Below are 17,264 nucleotides of genomic sequence, written 5' to 3'. Positions count from 1 at the left end.
CAACACACCAAGAAAAAGAGAAGAAGAAACAAATGCCAACCACGGCAGCTCCGCAAAGCGCAGATGACCCGCCACCGCGGCGCCCACCGAAGACAAATTACCACAGACCGAGGCTCCGATCCGCCGCGTATCAAGCAGCACCTCCAAGAAGGAATGCGACGCCGACGACGCTGCTGCCAGGACGAGTCCTCAGGTTTCCCGGGCACGCGGAGGGAGGTGGGGGGTGAATACCACCGACACCCATCAGGAAGGAATGGTGGCACCCGCATGTGTCACCGCGTCGGGGCCGAAGCCGGCAGGGATTTCTCCCGCATTCCAACCCCCAACCGCCCAACCGGACGGAACCGACCCGCCAAACCGTCGACCATCGCCATGCGCCAACGCAGTAGCGCCGCCACCACGCCACCTCACTACGAACACCACCACGAGGCCAAGAGGACCGGAGAAAGGCTCACCACGACGGGAGCAGCAGCATCGACGCCGAGGAAGTAGTTGATAATATACTTGTGCAGACATGTGACCTAGAAAATGCAAGTAAAATTATGGCTTCATGTATCGTCATGTTACGATATAACATCGGTATCTAGATGACGGACGGATGTTCATGGAGGATGTGTTTTGCATTATCCGGCAGAAGAAATAAATTGGCCTAAAGTAGAGAGGGTGTGGGGGATTGGATGGGAAAAGAAAGAAAGCGAGGAGGCTGGAGGAGTCCCTCTCCGTGTCTTTCCAGCCTTTTCTTTTTCATTTCGAAATTGACCAGCACTTGAAAGGCCCGGGGCCAGGAAGCAAATTGACCCATGCCTGGCAAATTCCGAGACTTTTTTCATGCGCCTTAAACGGGCGCCCGCAGCACGTCCGTCACATTCGGCTCCTCCTTTATTTTTTGGAGATTGGAGATAAATTTAAAAAGACAGGAAAAGGAGTGTAGCCTAGCCACAGCTGAATTTTTGGTGGGTGCAACCCTCCCGTCCCTCTCTATTTTTTGTTCTTTTATTTTTTCTTTTTCTCCAGCGGATCGACGTGGACGAACGTACACCCTCGATCTGCTGTTTCAGTTCACAATGTTTCATGTGCATCGCATGCCGGCCTAATTAATCCATCTCCCTAACAGCCCGTACTGGTTGATTAATTAATTAGCTAAACCGGTAGGAGTACTATTTTTTATTGCTCGTGTCCGTGTTGACCCGACGGACTTGCTAAACTTGAGCTTGATTTTTTTTTTGGTGGGAAAGAGCTTTGATTTTTGTTGCGTTAACAGTGGGGCAATTAAGAGGCAGTTTTTTTTTTTTGAGGAAGCAATTAAGAGGCAGTTGGGAAAGAGAGACGAAGAGCAAGACACATAACGGAGTAGGAGGCCATATTTGTCCCGGCCGTCTCTGACTTTTCTCCATGGCAGGACCAAGAGCAAGCTGATGAACCGGGGGGCAGGTTAGTCATTTTAATTAGGGGGCTTAAAAGAGAAGAGAGGATGAGGTGGCCGGCGCGGGCCGTGGAGGCTGGGCCTGGTTGGAGGCTTGCTCGCGCGCGCGCGCGTGCCTTTGCTGGCGTGTCTTTATCGGGCCGCCGCGGCCGTCGGATGGGGATCGTGCGGCCGCCGCGTGGTGGTCCAGCCGCGGGATAGCGGCCACGGGCGGGCCTTGTCGGCCGCTGGGAGCGGGTGAGCGAGGCGAGGCGAGGCGCCCGTTTCTTCTTCCTCGCTTCGCTTCCAGTGGCGTCCCGATCAATTATTGGGCCGCTGTGATTTGGACCCGGCACCAACTCGATCCTAGTCTCGCACAGTGATGATCATGCAGTGCAGCCATCTCCCTCCCCCGTGGGCCCCCGCGGAAAAGATGTCCCGCTCGCGCTCTCTCTCGCGCGCGCAAGCGCAAACCATTGGCTTGCATGCATGCTCCACCATGGCCATGGCTAGGCTAGGCTAGCTCGACCCAACCCAACGACCAGCTTAGGCCTCCGATTAGAGAGAGAATCGCTCGTAATCTTCAAATGGAGAGCGCTTTTTGCTTATTCCTCTTTCTCCTCGGCCTTGACACGGGGACCTCACTCCTGTTACTTTCTTTCCTTTCTTTCTTTTCTTTCTCTTCTCACGTTGCTTTTTCCTGATTCCTCTCTCCGGATGGGTCGACGACGATCCTGCAATATAAACGCGGATGCTTGACTTCTGGAAAGCAGCGTGCATGGTGCAATACAGTCTTGTACACTCGCAATGTTTCTTGCAGCAGATAGGAATTTATTCATGAGATTGTGTATATAAGTAAGCATGCATGATGCCAGACAATTACACTAATGATTGGCCTGAAACTGGGATCAGCGGTGACAATATGTTGCCTTGACACTCTAATTAAAAATCGGTTCACCTTTTTAGTACCAACATGAACTGCTCACCAATGAGGGATGGTGACTACAACAACTACTAACTACTGAGGTGCGATATATGTCTTGTCCAAAGAGGCAGGCAGAAGAACACAGTAAGGTTGAAATGTCACGAATCCGATCAAAGCCCCTGAAGCGGACGCCTCTGAAGGTTAAACTGTAGCTGGATCGCTGGAGGTATGATGGTTTTTGTGGTTGACCCTGCCTGCAGATGGAGGGAAGGAAAACAGACGGATAGGATAGATTCTGTCTGTGAAATGGGCAGCCAGTCAGGGTAGGTCCAATCAGCTGGGCATCTATGAATGGCAGTTTGAGGATTCATTTAAGGAGGAGAGAGATCGATCTATTCCTAGCTGAAAGTTACTAGTAAAAGGCAACAGTGTATGTAGCTTGATGGGGGCAGTGGGAGGGGAGGAGCCGCTCCGTCGAATGAGATGCCCTCCCGGCATGGGCAGACATTCTGAACCAAGTACCACTCGCTCGCTACTCTACACGGATCGATTGGTACACATCTGGAGCCTAGCTAGCTTCAGCTGATGTTTACCATCTACCTGGTTGACTTGAACTTGAGGGTGCCGTCACGTCTATCAGAGGTTTCCTTCTGTTTATACCAATATAAAAACTCACATCATGCGATGATTAAAAAAATGAACAGGGGTCGATCTCACCAACACAAAGCCATTCATTCATTCACAAGCTGACGCCTAGCTAGGAACTATACTATATAAAATGTACTTGGGAATTATAAGATGGCAGGAGTTCATATGCTTTTTTTTATCGGAACAACAGCAGATTGTGACGTGTACTTTTCTCTCTCACCCAACAATTTTGCCGAGAAAAATGGCGAGGAAGAAATGGAGAGAAGAGAGGAGGAGGAAGAGGACCACAGCGCCAACAGCATCCAAGAGCGTTGCCCACCACTGTCCTTTGGGCATCATCTAGGCCGCGCCGGTCACGTGAGGACCCACGTGCGCGTATAGGCCGGACGGGCCTCCATCGCCTCAGCTCTGCCTGTTCTTTCAAGCAACCAATTAACCTGCCCCTTAATCAAGCTTGGCGTTGGCGTTGGTCAGCTTGGCCACCACTCGCTCACCTGATATTCCCGGCTTTAGACGGCGTCCAGCTTCACAAAACGGGCCCCGGCCAGAAATTGAGAGCTCGATCCAAAATCGCACATGCGCTGTAGACTAAGGGCATCTCCAGCCGTTGGCCTCTCAGGAGGGGCAAAAAATCGCCCCCAGAGGGCGCACCGGCGCTAAACCGCGCACTGGGGGCGTGATACCCCCAGTCGCGGCGCCCACGGTTAGTCAAAAAAATCAAACACGACGCAAAAACGACTCAAATTTAACGCAAACATCGGTGAGTTCATTCAAACTTAAACATATTTTACAAAAAAAAAACTACCGCGGGCTACCCCCACCGTCTCCCTCGCCGCCCGCCCACGCGGTTCTACATGCCGAGGAGGCGGTAGAACCGCGTGTAGTCACCGCCGTCGTCGTCATCATCGTCGTCGTCGTCGTCGTCATCATCGTCGTCGTCGTCGTCGTCGCCGCCGCCTCCGCCGTCCCTGCTGCATCCCTCCCCCGGTTGGCGCGGCGGGTTGGACGGTCCGGGGGCGGCGTCGTCGTTGTCGTCGCTGTCGAGGACCACGACGCCGTGCTCGTCCTCGCGCCCACGCTTGCGGGTGGCGATCTCCTCCAGGGCACGGCGCTGCCGGACCATCTCGTCGCGGAGGTAGTCGTCCCGCGCCCATCGCATGGCGTCCTCGTCGGAGAAGCCGCGCCGGGCTATCTCCTCGTACTCCGCGGGGAGGACGGGCTCCGGCTTGGGCTCGGCGAGGACGAAGCGGCCGGTTGGTGGAGAGGCGTTGGCGCCGCCGGAGCTGTGGGTGCACGCGCTGACCGGCGTGTCCTGGGGCTCCGGCTTGACGGGGCGGAGGCAGGGCGAGCCGCCGGACGAGGAGGAGGACCCCCCGGTCTCCATGCGCCTCGGGGTCCAGGAGCTCCCCCGGCGGCGTGAGAAGGAAGGGGGAGCGGGGTACTCCAGGCGCGGCGTGTTGCCGTCCTCGATGTACTCGAGGACGGCCTCCAACGTGCGCCCGGGCACGCCCCACCATAGACGCCGGTCGGCGGCGTTGAGCCTGCCGGAGGGCACGACGCCGTTGGTGGCCTCGAGCTGCTCGGCCTGACGGCGGCGGAAGTAAGGTTCCCAGAGCGGGCTGTCGGGGGCGTACCGTGGCGCCTCCCTGCCGCACGCGGCAGGTTCGAGCGGATGCGCGCGATCTCCGCACGCCGCGCCGCGCCGGTCGGTACCGGGGGCACCGGCACGTCGCCCGCGCTGATCCTCCACGTCCCGGGCACCCGCATGTCCGGCGGGACCGGGTACTCGGCCTCGTAAAGGAGGCGAGCCTCGTCTTCGTGAAGATGGCGGCGGCCGAAGCCGTTCGCCGCCGCGCCGTCGCCTGGGAAGCGCTCGGCCATGGGTGTGAACTGGGGACGGCGAAAGAGAGGAGAGGAAAGGGAGGAACGGCGGCGGCGGGAGAGTGTGAGTCGCCGAGTGCGCCGGGGCGCTTCATATATAGGCCAAGGCGCGCGTGTCACCGTGTGTACGCGTGGCGGGCGAGGGAGGGCGAGGGACGAGCGTTGTCCGGTCTTCACTGCGCCGCCCGTGAGGCATCAATGGTGCAGGCTGACCGGCGCGGCAGTGCGGCAACTTTGGCATTGATTCGCCGCGGGAAACGAGGCGATGAGGACGACGAAGGGCCGAGAAGAGAGCCGTGTCGCTGACGCGGCGGGCCCGCGGCTTTTTCGCGCCAAAACAGTTCGCCCGGCGCCCTCGGGCGCCCCCCAGCGCGCCGGGTTCGGGCTGGGTCCGCCGACGCTGTTTTCGGACCAAGCCGGCGAAAATCGGGCTCCTGGGGACGCGACTGGGCCGTTTTTTCAGCGCCGGCGCGAAAAAAACGCCTGGGGAGGCCTTCCTGGAGGCGCGGCTGGAGATGCCCTAACACTCCACTAAATTTTTTAATTCAGTTTAATCCAACCAACCTTCTCAAATTGTAGGTGGGCTTTCTCTAAAGCGTCGACCAGCCCATCCATTAATGGATTTGAAACTAGTGATATATACTCCTCCTGACAAGTACGTACACCTATCTGCTGAGGGAGAGGCCGGTTGAACTTTAGCACGTGCTCCCGGGAGATTGAGGTGCCAGTACCACCTAAGTTAAGTTGAGTACGCCTTAAAAGCCATGCTCCAAGTCTAAGGTAGCACGAACAGTCGAGGACCCTAACCGATCGCGTCGCACGCACATTAACTCGTACGGATGGTGCTGCGTACGGCGCACACGGCGACGTGCGTGTACGTGCGCCTTCCGATTCTGATCGTACGTCTACCATGCGCGACTAGGGTCCCTTTCGGTCTAGTACGTCCTATCGTACGGTACAGTTGGGACTGGCGATCCCGTTGGCGTCGCCGGCCGGCCGGCCGATCGACCGCTGCATATGCATGCTCCGGCGGGTGGAGCAAATAAGAGCTACCTGTAATCAAGGTACTATGGTACTGAAGTTGGTTTGCACCGGAGGATACTAATCAATAGACATAAGTAGCGGCCACCGCTGAAACAACACGTTTCTGGTTGGTTAGTTGGTTGCTATGACATTATGCGCAAGACTTGTAACCTGCTTTCAGCAATTCTATGTGTTTGTGTGGAAGAACAATGGTACACTTCAGTATGAGAAACTGAGAATTGACCAACCAGGACTAATTTGTGTTCAAAATTAACACCACAAGAATATGCAAGATAAAAAATATATTATCTAACTTTTGGTTGCTTTTCCTCAAAGGGCTCATTGGTCAAATACAGCTTTGACCTCATCCACGTCAGCAAAAACGCCCGATAAGACGATTTGTGAACAGTCTTGCATAGATCAGGGGTTTAAGAGAACAAAAGAAATAGTCAACGGTTATGTGAACGATCCATTTTATTCAGGATAGTAAAATGGACTTTTTGTCTATAAGTTATAACTCCAGGTATTTCATATTTTATACTTCCTCTAGAACCTTATGTTATTTTGTGTGTGTGAATACATAATTAGTGTGATGTATATTTTCCTCTCGGTTGCATGTAGTGGTACATATTTCTACAAAATGTGCATCACAAGTATTTCCTCTGTTTCCTTTTAGTTTGCATATAAAATCTGTCTAAACTCAAACTTCAAAAGGTTTGACCAGCTTTATAGAAAAAATATGTAGCATTCACAATACGAAATCAATGTCACTAGATGCATCATAGAATTAATATGCATCCCATATAACTTTATTATCGTAGATGTTGATTTTTTTAATATAAATTTGGTCAAACTTTGCATAGTTTGACTTCAAAGAAATCTTGTATATGGAGTAAGAAAAACGGATGGAGTACATGATCACTACTAGATAGTAATGGAAATGCACCACACCGTAATTTTTAGAATCTCCATACTAAATAAAGCCATCATTGTTTTAAATCAGAAAGCCATAGTTTTTAACACAACTATTTCCGACCACAAAAATAGGGGTGGCCTCATTATTACCTATGGAACCAACACGCCACCGCCTTTTCTTATGAAGCATGTATTGGAAATATACCTTTTCTCTAAGATTCTTGATGTGTCAATTTGTGTCATGATATGGGTCTTTATCTTAGTGGACACGATCCACTTGTGTGTTCCACTAGTGTGATCTTTTATCTCACGATATCTATAGGTTCATATAGCGAAATATCGAGTAAATAAACTTGCATGGTAGTATTATATCAACAATGGATACATATAGACCCATATTTTAGCGGCTGAGAAAAACGACAACTTCTAGTGCCAACTAAGTCTTTGGGTGTTGAATTGTCCATATTTGTAATACGTTGAAGTGGTCAAAAACAGGTGAAACAAACACTAGCATTGGTTAGGTAAACAATGATTATCATAATCCATGGCAATGCCAAACACGTTCTAAAACTACTAGTCATCAATCCATGCACACATACTCGGGTTAGGTATCTAGCAACCAAGAAAAGTTTAGGTACTTTTGCACATGAACTTTGTAGGTATTATTAATTATATGTGAAACAACCGTATACATAGCCTAACATTCTTATGGAAGAAATCCAAAAACATATATAAATGGGAGTATTACTTAAGTCAAACAAAAGTTTTCTTCATTATTCGTGGCAAGAATATATTTTTGTAGTTATGCCCACATTGTTACAACCAAATATTTTTGTAATTATTATATCACACCAAGTTCTAACATTATTGTTGATTTTTGTACGCATATTAGAAAATTGTTCTTAGAGCAATGTTCCCCAATTATTGTTTTAATACATAAGGTTTGTTTAGGATTAAGTCGACGGGCAAACTTTATTGCACTACATTCAAAACAGTGTGCCCATGATATTACACGCGACTGTAATAAGCAGTGTAACCATATCTGATACAACTTCCATTTTTTGCATTTAAACAAATTGTCCACACAGTGCCTAGGGCTAAAGTTGAGTTGCAGTGTAGTCTCTTCCCCAAAGTTTAATAAATCAAAATATATAACAATGGAACTACATGACCTTGAAAGTGTTAAACAACTAAGTAGATGCGGTTATTGAAGCTACTATTTGAATTAAACACTATTAGCCAATACAATTCATGGACTATTTTTTGTAATCATGATTTGGTTTTCTGGGCCACAAAGTTTTGAATACATTAACCTAGCTTAAATAACAATATGTTAACTTGTATTGAAGTTGATACACTTTAGAATCAGAGCTTCATAATGAATATTAGTTGTAAAGGGAACTTTATTAAACTCTAATTATGGGGAAATATGTCACCATAAATCAGTAAGCAACACCTAACCCAGTTGTCGGTGCTAAAACCGGCAGATCTCGAGTAGGGTGTCCCAAGCTGTAGGTCTAGGAACAATGGTAATAGGGGACGAGGGAGACACTGTTTACCCAGGTTCGGGCCCTCTCGAAGAGGTAAAACCATAAGTCCTGCTTTGATTGTATTGATGTGATGGAGTACAGAGTACAAGATAATCTACCTCGAGATCGTATGATTGTGTTCTCAACCCTGTTGGGGATCGTTGCAGAAATTAAAAAAATGACCACGCATCACCAAGATCAATCTATGGAGAAACTAGCAATGAGAGAGAGGGGAGTGCATCTTCATACCCTTGAAGGTCGTGAAACAGAAGCGTTGCAAGAACGCGGATGAAGGAGTCGTACTCGTAGCGATTCAGATCGCGGTGGATTCCGATCTAAGCGCCGAACAACGACACCTCCACGTTCAACACACGTGTAGCCCGGTGACGTCTCCCGCGCCTTGATCCAGCAAGGAGGAGGGAGAGGTCGAGGAAGACAGCTCCAACAGCAGCACGACGGTGTGGTGGTGGTGGTGGAGCAACAGTTCTCCGGCAGGGCTTCACCAAGCTCAAACGAAGGAGGAGAGGTGTTGGAGATGGGGAGGGCTGCGCCTTGGATGTGGTGTGGCTGCCCTCCCTCCTCCCCTCTATTTATAGGGTGAAGGGGGAAGGGGGCCGACCCCTCTAGATCTAGAGGGGGGGGGGGGGCGGCCAAGGGGAGGGGGCTTGCCCCCCAAACCAAGGGGGGCACCCCCTTTAGGGTCCCCCCCCCAACCCTAGGCGCATGGGACCTAGGGGGGATGGCGCCCAACCCACTTGGGGCTGGTTCCCTTCCACATACAGCCCATAAGGGACCTCCTAGGCAGGTGGACCTCCCGGTGGACCCTCGGAACCCCTTCGGTGGTCCCGGTACAATACCGGTAAACCCCCGAATACTTTTGGTGACCGTATGATGACTTCCCATATATAAATCTTCACCTCCGGACTATTCCAGAACTCCTCATGACGTCCGGGATCTCATATGGGACTTCGAACAGCATTTGGTAACCACGTACGAACCTTCCCTATAACCCTAGCGTCATCAAACCTTAAGTGTGTAGACCCTACGGGTTTGGGAATCATGCAGACATGACCGAGACAGCTCTCCGGCCAATAACCAACATCGGGATCTGGATACCCATGTTGGCTCCCACATGTTCCACGATGATCTCATCGGATGAACCACGATGTCGAGGATTCAAGCAATCCCGTATACAATTCCCTTTGTCAATAGGTACGTTACTTGTCTGAGATTCGATCATCCGTATCCCAATACCTTGTTCAATCTCATTGTCGGCAAGTCACTTTACTCGTTCCGTAATGCATGATCCCGTGTACAACTACTTAGTCACGTTGAGCTCATTATGATGATGCATTACCGAGTGGGCCTAGAGATACCTCTCCGTCATACGGAATGACAAATCCAGTCTCGATTCGTGCCAACCCAACAGACACTTTCGGAGATACCTATAGTGCACCTTTATAGTCACCCAGTTACGTTGTGACGTTTGGTACACCCAAAGCATTCCTACGGTATCCGGGAGTTGCACAATCTCATGGTCTAAGGAAATGATACTTAACATTAGAAAAGCTTTAGCAAACGAACTACACGATCTTGTGCTATGCTTAGGATTGGTTCTTGTCCATCACATCATTCTCCTAATGATGTGATCCCGTTATCAATGACATCCAATGTCCATAGTCAGGAAACCATGACCATTTGTTGATCAACGAGCTAGTCAACTAGAGGCTCACTAGGGACATGTTGTGGTCTATGTATTCACACATGTATTATGGTTTCCGGTCAATACAATTATAGCATGAACAATAGACAATTATCATGAATAAGGAAATATAATAATAACCATTTTATTATTGCCTCTAGGACATATTTCCAACAGTCTCCCACTTGCACTAGAGTCAATAATCTAGTTACATTATGATGAATCGAACACACATAGAGTTCTGGTGTTGATCATGTTTTGCTCGTGGAAGAGGTTTAGTCAGTGGATCTGCGACATTCAGATCCGTATGCACTTTACAAATATCTACGTCTCCATCTTGAACATTTTCACGAGTGGAGTTGAAGCGACGCTTGATGTGCCTGGTCTTCTTGTGAGACCTGGGCTCCTTGGCAAGGGCAATAGCTCCAGTGTTGTCACAGAAGAGAGTCATCGGGCCCGACGCATTGGGAATAACTCCTAGGTCGGTAATGAACTCCTTCATCCAGATCGCTTCATGAGCTGCCTCCAAGGCTGCCATGTACTCCGCTTCACAAGTAGATCCCGCCACGACGCTTTGATTGCAACTGCACCAGCTTACTGGCCCATCATTCAAAATATACACGTATTCGGTTTGTGACTTGGAGTCATCCAGATCTGTGTCGAAGCTAGCATCGACGTAACCCTTTACGACGAGATCTTCGTCACCTCCATAAACAAGAAACATATCCTTAGTCCTTTTCAGGTACTTCAGGATATTCTTGACCGCTGTCCAGTGTTCCATGCCGGGATTACTTTGGTACCTCCCAACCAAACTTACGGCAAGGTTTACATCAGGTCTGGTACACAACATGGCATACATAATAGACCCTATGGCTGAGGCATAGGGGACGACACTCATCTTTTCTCTATCTTCTGCCGTGGTCGGGCTTTGAGCCGTGCTCAATCTCACACCTTGCAAAATAGGCAAGAACCCCTTATTGGACTGATCCATATTGAACTTCTTCAATATCTTATCAAGGTATGTGCTTTGTGAAAGACCTATGAGGCGTCTCGATCTATCTCTATAGATCTTGTTGCCTAATATGTAAGCAGCTTCTCCAAGGTCCTTCATTGAAAAACACTTATTCAAGTAGGCCTTTATGCTTTCCAAAAGTTCTATATCATTTCCCATCAATAGTATGTCATCCACATATAATATGAGAAATGCTACAGAGCTCCCACTCACTTTCTTGTAAACGCAGGCTTCTCCATAAGTCTGCATAAACCCAAACGCTTTGATCATTTCATCAAAGCGAATGTTGCAACTCCGAGATGCTTGCACCAACCCATAGATGGAGCGTTGGAGCTTGCATACCTTGTTAGCATTCTTAGGATCTACAAAACCTTCCGGCTGCATCATATACAATTCTTCCTTAAGGAAGCCGTTAAGGAATGTCGTTTTGACGTCCATTTGCCGTATCTCATAATCATAGAATGCGGCAATTGCTAACATGATTTGGACGGACTTCAGCTTCGCTACGGGTGAGAAGGTCTCATCGTAGTCAACCTCTTGAACTTGTCGATAACCCTTAGTGACAAGCCGAGCCTTATAGATGGTAACATTACCATCCGCGTCCGTCTTCTTCTTAAAGATCCATTTATTTTCTATTGCTCGCCGATCATCGAGCAAGTCTGTCAAAGTCCATACTTTGTTTTCATACATGGATCCTATCTCGGTTTGTATGGATTCAAGCCATTTGTTGGAATCTGGGCCCGCCATCGCTTCTTCATAGTTCGAAGATTCACTGTTGTCTAACAACATGATATCCAGGACAGGGTTGCCATACCATTCTGGTGTGGAACGTGTCCTTGTGGACCTACGAAGTTCAGTAGCAACTTGATCCGAAGTACCTTGATCATCATCTTTAACTTCCTCTCTAGTCGGTGCAGGCACCACAGAAACATCTTCCTGAGTTGCGCTACTTGCCGGTTCAAGAGGCAGTACTTCATCAAGTTCTACTTTTCTCCCACTTAATTCTTTTGAGAGAAACTCTTTCTCCAGAAAGGACCCGTTCTTGGCAACAAAGATCTTGCCTTCCGATCTGAGGTAGAAGGTATACCCAATGGTTTCCTTAGGGTATCCTATGAAGACGCATTTTTCCGACTTGGGTTCGAGCTTTTCAGGTTGAAGTTTCTTGACATAAGCATCGCATCCCCAAACTTTTAGAAACGATAGCTTAGGTTTCTTCCCAAATCATAATTCATACGGTGTCGTCTCAACGGATTTAGACGGTTCCCTATTTAAAGTGAATGTAGCTGTCTCTAAAGCGTATCCCTAAAATGATAGCGGTAAATCGGTAAGAGACATCACAGATCACACCATATCCAATAGGGTGCGATTACGACGTTCGGACACACCGTTACGCTGAGGTGTTCCAGGCGGCGTGAGTTGTGAAATAATTCCACATTTCCTTAAGTGTGTACCAAACTCGTGACTCAAATATTCTCCCCCAGGATCTGATTGTAAGAACTTTATTTTTATGTCACGTTGATTCTCTACCTCACTCTGAAATTCCTCGAACTTTTTAAAGGTCTCAGACTTGTGTTTCATCAAGTAGACATACCCATATCTACTTAAGTCATCAGTGAGGGTGAGAACATAACGATAGACACCGCGAGCCTCAACGCTCATTGGACCGCACACATCAGTATGTACGATTTCCAATAAGTTGGTTGCTCGCTCCATTGTTCCAGAGAATGGAGTCTTGGTCATTTTGGCCATGAGGCATGGTTCGCACGTGTCAAATGATTCGTAATCAAGAGACTCTGAAAGTCCATCTGCATGGAGCTTCTTCATGCATTTGATACTAATGTGACCAAGGCGGCAGTGCCACAAATATGTGGGACTATCATTATAAACCTTACATCTTTTGGTATTCACACTATGAATATGTGTAACATCACATTCGAGATTCATTAAGAATAAACCATTGACCTAAGGAGCATGACCATAAAACATATATCTCATATAAATGGAACAACCATTATTCTCAAATTTAAATGAGTAGCCATCTCGCATTAAACGAGATCCAGATACAATGTTCATGCTCAAAGCTGGCACTAAATAACAATTATTGAGGTTTAAAACTAATCCCGTAGGTAAATGTAGAGGTAGCGTGCCGACGGCGATCACATCGACCTTGGAACCATTCCCGACGCACATCGTTACCTCGTCCTTCGCCAGTCTCCGCTTATTCTGCAACTCCTGTTTTGAGTTACAAATACGAGTAACCGCACCGGTATCAAATACCCAGGAGCTACTACGAGTACTGGTAAGGTACACATCAATAACATGTATATCACATATACCTTTGGTGTTGCCGGCCTTCTTGTCCGCTAAGTATTTGGGGCAGTTCCACTTCCAGTGACCGTTTCCTTGTAATAAAAGCACTCAGTCTCAGGTTTGGGTTCATGCTTTGGCTTCTTCCCGGCAACTGGCTTACCGGGCGCGACAACTCCCTTGCCGTCCTTCTTGAAGTTCTTCTTACCCTTGCCTTTCTTGAAACTAGTGCTTTTATTGACCATCAACACTTGATGTTCCTTTTTGATCTCCACCTCCGCTGATTTTAGCATTGAATATACCTCAGGAATTGTTTTCACCATCCCCTGCATATTGAAATTCATCACAAAGCTCTTGTAGCTAGGTGGAAGCGACTGGAGGATTCTGTCAATGACCGCGTCATCCGGGAGATTGACTCCTAGCTGAGACAAGTGGTTGTACAACCCAGACATTTTGAGTATGTGCTCGCTGACAGAACCATTCTCCTCCATCTTACAACTGTAGAACTTGTCAGAGACTTCATATCTCTCAACCCGGGCATGAGCTTGGAAAACCATTTTTAGCTCTTGGAACATCTCATATGCTCCGTGCTGCTCAAAATGCTTTTGGAGCCCCAGTTCTAAGCTATAAACCATGCCGCACTGAACCAGGGAGTAATCATCACTACACGACTGCCAGGCGTTCATAACGTCTTGAGTTGCTGGGAAAACGGGTGCTACACCTAGCGGTGCATCTAGGACATATGCTTTCTTGCCAGCTATGAGGATGATCCTCAAGTTCTGGACCTAGTCCGTATAGTTGCTACCATCGTCTTTTAGCTTGGTTTTATCTAGGAACGCGTTAAAGTTGAGGGCAACATTAGCATGGGCCATTTGATCTACAAGACATATTGCAAAGATTTTAGACTAAGTTCATGATAATTAAGTTCATCTAATCAAATTAATGAACTCCCACTCAGATAGACATCCCTCTAGTCGTCTAAGTGATACATGATCCGAGTCAACTAGGCCGTGTCCGATCATTACGTGAGACGGACTAGTCATCATCGGTGAACATCTTCATGTTGATCATATCTACTATACGACTCATGTTAGACCTTTCAGTCTGTTGTGTTCCGAGGCCATGTCTGTACATGCTAGGCTTGTCAAGTCAACCTAAGTGTTTTGCATGTGTAAATCTGGCTTACACCCATTGTATGCAAACGTTAGGATCTATCACACCCGATCATCACGTGGTGCTTCGAAACAACGAAATTTCACAATGATGCACAGTTAGAGGGAACATTTTCTTGAAATTTTATGAGGGATCATCTTATTTATGCTACCTTCGTTCTAAGCAAATAAGATGTAAAACATGATAAACATCACAACAATCAAATAGTGACATGATATGGCCAATACCATTTTGCTCTTTTTGATCTCCATCTTCGGGGCGCCATGATCATCATCGTCACCGGCATGACACCATCATCTCCATTATCATGATCTCCATCATCGTGTCTTCATGAAGTTGTCTCGCCAACTATTACCTCCACTTCTATGGCTAACGGTTTAGCAATAAAGTAAAGTAATTACATGGCGTTATTCAATGACAAGCAGGTCGTACAATAAATTAAGACAACTCCTATGGCTCCTGCCTGTTGTCATACTCATCGACATGCAAGTCGTGATTCCTATTACAAGAACATGATCAATCTCATACATCACATATATATCATTCATCACATCCTTTTGGCCATATCACATCACACGGCATATGCTGCAAGAACAAGTTAGACATCCTCTAATTGTTGTTGCAAGTTTTTACGTGGCTGCTATAGGTTTCTATCAAGAACGTTTCTTACCTACGCCAAAAACCACAACGTGATATGCCAATTGCTATTTACCCTTCATAAGGACCCTTTTCATCGAATCCGATCTGACTAAAGTGGGAGAGACAGTGATGACCCACAAGTATAGGGGATCTATCGTAGTCCTTTCGATAAGTAAGAGTGTCGAACCCAACGAGGAGGACAAGGAAATGATAAGCGGTTTTCAGTAAGGTATTATCCGCAAGCACTAAAATTGTAGGTTACAAATAGTTTTGTGATAAGATAATTTGTAACGGGTAACAAGCAATGAAAGTAAATAATAAGGTGCAGCAAGGTGGCCCAATCCTTTTTGTAGGAAAGGACAAGCCTGGACAAGTTCCTATATTGAGAAAAGCGCTCCCGAGGACACATGGGAATTATCGTCAAGCTAGTTTCATCACGCTCATATGATTTGTTGGAAATATGCCCTAGAGGCAATAATAAAATGATTATTATTATATTTCCTTGTTCATGATAATTGTCTATTGTTCATGCTATAACTTTATTAACCGGAAACCATGATACATGTGTGAATACATAGACCACAACATGTCCCTAGTGAGCCTTTAGTTGACTAGCTCGTTGATCAACAGATGGTCATGGTTTCCTGACTATGGACATTGGATATCATTGATAACGAGATCACATCATTAGGAGAATGATGTGATGGACAAGACCCAATCCTAAGCATAGCACAAGATCGTGTAGTTCGTTTGCTAAATCTTTTCTAATGTCAAGTATCAGTTCCTTAGACAATGAGATTGTGTAACTCCCGGATACCGTAGGAGTGCTTTGGGTGCTCCAAACGTCACAACGTAACTGGGTGACTATAAAGATGCACTACAGGTATCCCCGAAAGTGTCTGTTGGGTTGGCACGAATCGAGACTGGAATTTGTCACTCCGTATAACGGAGAGGTATCTCTGGGCCCACTCGGTAATGCACCATCATAATGAGCTCAATCTGACTAAGTGGTTAGTCACGGGATCATGCATTATGTAACGAGTAAAGTGACTTGCTGTTAACGAGGTTGAACGAGGTATTGGGATACCGACAATCGAATCTCGGGCAAGTAATGTACCGATTGACAAAGGGAATTGCATACGGGATTACTTGAATCCTCGACATCGTGGTTCATCCAATGAGATCATCGTGGAACATGTGGGAGCCAACATGGGTATCCAGATCCCGCTGTTGGTTATTGGCAGGAGAGCTGTCTCGGTCATGTCTGCGTGATTCCCGAACCCGTAGGGTCTACACACTTAAGGTTCGATGACGCTAGGGTTATTAGGAAGACTTGTATGTGATTACCGAATTTGTTCGGAGTCCCAAATGAGATCCGAACGTCACGAGGAGTTCTGGAATAGTCTGGAGGTGAAGATTTATATATGGGAAGTTGTCATACGGTCACCAGAAATGTTCGGGGGCATACCGGTATTGTACTGGGGCCGCCGGAGGGGTTCCGGGGGTCCACCGGGAGGGGCCACCTCTCCCGGAGGGCCTCATGGGCTGTAGACGGAAGGTAACCAGCCCTTGGAGGGCTGGGCGCAACCGCCCTTGGGCCCATGCGCCTAGGGTTGGGGGGGGGGGGAACCCGAAAGGGGGCGTCCCCCTTGCTTGGGGGGCAAGCCCCCTCCCCTTGGCCGCCGCCCCCCCGGTCCGGCCCCCTTGCCCCTTCTCCTATAAATAGAGGGGCGAGGGGAGGGCTGCAACACCACATCTAGTGCATCCCCTCCCCTCCCCAACACCTCTCCTCCTCCGTAAGAGCTTGGCGAAGCCCTGCCGGAGTACTGCCACTCCATCACCACCACACCGTCGTGCTGCTCTTGGAGCCCTCTTCCTCAACCTCTCCCTCCTCCTTGCTGGATCAAGGCGCGGGAGACATCACCGGGCTACACGTGTGTTGAACATGGAGGTGCCGTTGTTCGGTGCTGAGATCGGAATCCACCACGATCTGAATCGCTTCGAGCACAACTCCTTCATCCGCGTTCTTGTAACGCTTCCGTCTCGCGATCATCAAGGGTATGAAGATGCACTCCTCTCTCTCTATCTCTCTCTCTCTCGTTGCTAGT

This window comes from Triticum aestivum, chromosome 4B (assembly GCF_018294505.1).
Source record: "Triticum aestivum cultivar Chinese Spring chromosome 4B, IWGSC CS RefSeq v2.1, whole genome shotgun sequence".
In the NCBI taxonomy this organism is placed as follows: Eukaryota; Viridiplantae; Streptophyta; class Magnoliopsida; order Poales; family Poaceae; genus Triticum; species Triticum aestivum.
The sequence above is the reverse complement of the archived record's forward strand: the minus strand, read 5'-3'. Positions refer to the sequence as shown.